Source organism: Mercurialis annua, linkage group LG2, assembly GCF_937616625.2.
Source record: "Mercurialis annua linkage group LG2, ddMerAnnu1.2, whole genome shotgun sequence".
In the NCBI taxonomy this organism is placed as follows: domain Eukaryota; kingdom Viridiplantae; phylum Streptophyta; class Magnoliopsida; order Malpighiales; family Euphorbiaceae; genus Mercurialis; species Mercurialis annua.
Window position 1 is genome coordinate 55,711,834 of NC_065571.1, and position 6,000 is coordinate 55,717,833.

Genomic DNA, 6,000 nt, shown 5'->3' on the forward strand with positions numbered 1-6,000 from the left:
AACATAAAAACGTTATAAAACTATTTTCGAAAGCATAAAAATCAAGTAAAAAATAACTCTTCAGAAAGAAATAAAAAAATATATAAAAGGTGTAGCAATCTTAGGATATATTTTACCTTTTGATAATAATAATCGATTGATTGATTTCATCAAAAGAAAAATTGATTGATTGATTGTAAAATGCTTAGCTCCTTGAGCTATTAACATTGACAATCAACTACACTATTAATAAAAAACAATTACTTGGAAACACATAGGCATGAATCAATTACTTGCGAATGAGTTTGAGAGAGTTGTGTTGTGAGCAATGTTGTTTAACCCGGTCCAACACTCAAACCGTTGATGAACAAAGGTGAAGAATTTGAAAGTTCAACCGGAGTCTAACCCGTATTATAATTTATAAAGATATATGAGTTCAAATATTAGTCGAAATTTATACTTATCGTATTAATGCTTACTGTTTTATTGTATACAATTAACTTTCTAGAGGAATACATACTTAATGTTTACTACTTAAAGAGCAAAACATCTCACTAGTCTAGTGGTGGAAGTGTTCTGTTTACCTTCCAAAATTTCTATTTGTTTCAATTGAATAAAGATAATTTTTAATCAAACCGGACCAGACTAGATCAAATTTAGTGGGTAATATGTATGGTTCAAGGTTAATTGATAGGGTTTGAAGGATTTCACCCTTTTATTACATAAAGGTTAATTATAGTATTCCGAGCCGGAAAATGGTCCAGTTCGCGGTTATTCCTGTCGAATTGGTCGGTCATGTTCGAGTTCGACAACCATGGTTGCGAAAGAATGGAATTCGATAGATTTTGGTTATGTAATCGGCTGCGATTTCTCTCAATAATTTGCTAACCATTCAAGTATATTGACCAAACAATGAAACAAACGTAAAGTCTTGAACAAATGCAAGACCAGAAATGGAGGATGTCTAAAATCAACCGAAGATAGTTCAAAGTTCATGTGAACAGACCCAAAGTCTCCCGGATCACACCACAACACACCATTATTCTTCTAGAAATTATTTTCCCAATACGTAGACCATAATGCTATAATTATCTAAACATTTTATACTGCTTCAAAAAAATCTAAACATTTTACAGAATATTTAATTATTAAAAAAATCAAACTTTCAACATCTTTTTGTTTTCAAATGTCTTAACATTTTGTATTATATTACTAAATTTTAAAAATATTAGTATTAATTTTATTCAATATATACAACTTTTAATTGTATTATTAAATTTTGAATTTTGATATAAAATTCAGCTTGTTCTAACTTTATTTTTCATACAACTGACTATTATGATAATGAAAAGTATTATGTTTAAATGATAATTCAAGCTCAAGATCTATTAATTTTATGGGTGGTACCATTACCACTTGAATTATCCATCTTGTCAAGATTATTTTAATTACAAAATTAAATAATAACACTCAATGTGATATCAAAATAGTTCATTTTTATTGATATATTTTATTTAAAGATTTTACTCTTTTAAAGTCTTGTAGCGTATATGAAAAAATAAAAAATATTAATTATATACATATAGTTTTTTAAAGTAAATATTATGTCTTTTGTCAAAAATAATCTATTTTTTTAAATCTTACTAGACTCAGTATCTAAAAAAAATAGAAGAGATTTTTAGGTAGACCCAGTCCATCACGTCATCCGTAAACTAAACCTATCACATAATGACACGTCATTAAAATGATGGCAATTTTATAAATTCGTTTATTATTTATTTACACATTTGAATGTCAATATTATAAGATTGTCATCATTTTTATAACATGTCATTATGTAATAAGCTTATTTCATAGATGACGTGGTGGACTGAGTTTACCTAAGAATTTCTCAAGAAATAGACTTAACCAATCAAATGTTAAAAAACCTAATATATTGTTTCTAGTCTTTTATTTTATAAGCATTTTTATTGATTAATTTTATATCACTAAATGAGTCAATATTTTTATTTTAATTAAAATAATTATTTTTCCTACCATAATTCATAGATTTTCAAATTAAAAATGAGTGGATTAATATAATAAATTAAACTGTAATTGAAAACTTTAAAAATTAACTTAATGGTTGAAAATGATTTTGAAATTTCAGGATTTTCCTTCAACAAAATCAAAAAAAAGTACTACTATTCTTCTGAGTTTGCCACGAGGCAGCATATTAGAGGTAAAATGTAAGTCCGAGTCAACAAGCCGCCCACTCAGTCAAAACTCACGCGTTCCCTTCAAATCCACTCTCTTTTACTTTCTCAATATAAAAAATTTTCCTTCACTTTCCCGGAAAATTCACATGCAATGCCAAACACAAACGTGTTCTTATAATTAGACACCCATATAAATACCACCAAATCTTTTCCCAGTCCACCCACCATTTATCAATCAACTACCTTCTCTGTCTCTGTACATATAAATCTTGATTTTAATTCATTTTTTTCGGTTCTTGAAAATGTCGACCGTGAAGCTGTCCGTTTTGCCGATTGTTGGGTTGATGATCTTGGCTCTGTTGCAGATTGGATTTGCCCAAACTATGGCTCCTTCTCTTGCACCAGAAGCTCCGTCTAATGATGGTATGTTCTTGTTTTTTCTTTTTTGGATTAACCCATGTTAAGGTTCCCCAACTTTACGTTTTCAGTTTATTTGGTTTTTAAATTTCTATTTGGTCTTATCTGGTCTCTGAATTTTACGTTTTTAGTTTATTTGGTTCCTGAATTTTCATTTGGTCTTATCTGGTCTCTGAATTTTAATTTTTTCATTTCCTCGGATCCTCAATCGAATGAAAATTTAAAGAATAGATTAACTACAAAATATAAAATTCAGGAATCAGATAAATTAAAAATGTAAAATTTAAGGACTAAACAAAACTAATTAACAATTCAGGGATTAAATAAATTTAGAATTTAAAGACCTTAAAATAGATTAATCGTTCTTTTCTTTCAAATCTTGAATTGAGTTTTGTTTTTGGGTAATGGTTTTGATTATGGGTTTTGATTTATTTTGCAGGCAAGTCAATTGATCAAGGAGTTGCTTATGTTCTTCTAGTTGTGGCACTTGCAATCACATACCTTGTTCATTAATTATCTTCTTTTTCTTAGCTATTAATTTTTAGTTAATATACTCAATTTTTTTTATGTATTTTCTCTGGATAGATTTGGAGAAATTGCAGCAATTTTTGTATCTAAATTATTTATTTATTTTTGTATCAAGCAACTATTCATTTATATTGAGAAATAAAATACTTTGTTCTAAATATCAGAAAGAATATTTTCAAATAATGAGCAATGATTCATATCTGAAATGTAGTAGAATTCTGCAAAGACCGTGAGATTAATGTTAAAATGCCCCTCTTAAACGATATTTAAAAAGAAAAGAAAAACAATTTTAAAATTACACCATCTGGGATGGAATTATATTTTTATTTGCATGATAAGTCTTAATTAATAAAGAATCAAAAAGGTTTGATATGTCTTGATAGAGTTCATCACTGAACTAGATACCTGTTTCGTCCGATCCGCTTGAGACTAAATTCAAATATTTATCTTTTCATTGAGTTCGTGTTAAATTTAAATGCGTACAAATTCATTATCTAACTTTTTATATTCAGTTAAATTTTTATGTAATTCAAAGAAATTTGACTCGAACACATACATTTAATATTTAATCATGAACCAGATTCATATTAAATTTAAATTTTGTAAGTCAAGTTGGACCAGTTCGAATCCAGCCAAGACTGGCACAAACATGTAAATGGCTGATGATCTGAAATTTCAATTCTTTTACCTAAACTATCCTACTTGAGTTGTGACACTTTCAATCACATAATGTTTGTATAACCTAACAATAAACAAGTCCAATGAGTTAAACTTATTACATGTTTCCAGTCCTTCAAGACCATGCAACTATAATATAATTGTGAATATGTATGTTTTCATGAAAGGGGAATTCAGGGTAATTAATCTCGATGGTCATTGAACTTTCGAGTTTTTTTTATTTCAGTCACTAAATTATTTTTCTTTTCTTTTTGATCACCGAACTTTTTTTTTCATTTTGATATTTTCCGGCCAAAAATGCTTAGGTGTAAAAACCTGTCATATATGCATAATTTGAATAAAAACTCATTTTTTAAAGTGAATTTATGTATGTGTGATAAATTTTTAAAGTAAAATAGTAAAATTCGGTTGCCATCTAAGTATTTTTGGCCCGAAACATCAAAATGAAAAAAAAAAGTTCAATGATCGAAAAGAAAAAAAATAGTTTAGTGACTGAAATGAAAAACTGAAAAGTTTAATGATGGTCAGAATCAATTTCCCGGGAATTCAAGACAAGACTTTAGAAAATTGCAAATCAAATTACGAATTTTAACGTAATTTACAATTATAATACAAAATTTGAAATTTGAAAATGTCAATAACCAACTTTTATTTTTTGACAAATTGGTATACTGACCAATCATGTCAATAACACATGGTTGTATATTAACCTCTCAGAAAATGTACTCATTTTAGAAAATATACTCATTTTAGAAAATGTATAAATATGTCCATCATATTTAAAAGGCCTAATGCTTCAAAAAATCCTGACCTTTTACCCCCTTTTCAATTCTACCATAACGTTAAAAAATGGTTAAAATTTTACCCTATTTTGAATTTTTGTGTTTCAATTGTACCCAGAAATATTAAATTGACGTTTTTTTCGTTTGGAAAAAATTAAAAAACATTCTCCATGTCTAACATATATTAATTTGTATATGTTGAAAATTTATTTAGATTTAGTTAAATTAATTCAGAATTTAAATTAATTTAAGAGAAAATTAGCTCATGTACTGTCTTTGGCTAAATTAATGTGAATATTACGGGAGCAAAAATTCAAATTGACTTTTACGGTTTCTATTTTTATAATTTCAATTATATATTTTTGATTTGTAAAAAGATACTTTTCAAATTAGCAAAACACTATTAACATAAATGGTAACCTCACTCTTCAATTGCATGTATCCGTTTATCATTGATATTTTCCTAGATTCTCTCCCTAATTAACTCATCTTTCTCATTCACAAAATCTTTCCCACTTTATTTTGTTTGTTGATTGAAAAAAATTTGAAATGCGAATACTAAATCTTCCTCAAATCAAACTTCTTCCGAAAAATTCCAAAACAAGAAAATCTCAATGACTAAATCGAAGAGGGTTGCTAGCAAACGGAAAGTAGAATTCACCGAGCCTCCATCTTCGAGTAAGAATCGTGGAGTTCTTACTAATCAAAAAGACAATAGTAATGATTTCGAGGCTTTCACGGTCACCGACCATGAGAAGAACAAAACAGTGGTTCCTCTTCCTCTCTTTGTTAAGGTATTTGAAATTTTAATTATATATTTTTAACATTCAATTTTAATTGTTTATCAATTTATTATTGTTTATGTTATTGTTAGGTGTTTATGTGTCTATTTTTTGTTTGTTGGTTTTGAATGTTTATGTAAAGGGTATGATTTCTATATTTTAACAAATTATTGAATAATATGTAGAAATAAATTTAATATAATGGTTAATTTATTGTTGTTTTTAAGTACATTATATGTTTTTTAAGTTTTTTATGTTTGCTGCTAGTGTTTATGATTTGATACCTGTTTATGTAATTTTGAGATAATTACTCACAAATATACTTATTAACTAACGGTTATTTAATGGTTAGCTGATGGTTTGTTTATTTACTAGTGTTTTTGATTTGATAGGTATTTAAATTAATTTTGGAATAATTATTTACAACTATACTTATTAACTAATGATTATTCAATGGTTAATTGATGGTTATTTAATATTATAATGGTTTTTGTTTATATTAATTGACATTATAAAATTAATATTTTAATGGTTAACTGAAGATTATTTAATTTTTCTTTGGTTGTTGTTTATCTGAATTGAATTTAAGGGCATTAATAGTGATTTTTTGCATTTCTCGGTCACCGGCAATGAGAA

The 6,000-nt window shown here is 27.1% G+C and overlaps 1 long non-coding RNA gene across 1 annotated transcript; it reads left to right on the top strand.

Annotated features, from left to right (window-relative positions):
- The first annotated feature begins 2,221 nt into the window (after positions 1-2,221).
- Positions 2,222-3,280, top strand: LOC126667954 (uncharacterized). The gene is made up of 2 exons (XR_007638314.2): positions 2,222-2,600; positions 3,034-3,280. It is a non-coding gene; the product is annotated as an uncharacterized LOC126667954 (long non-coding RNA).
- Positions 3,281-6,000: the final 2,720 nt, after the last annotated feature.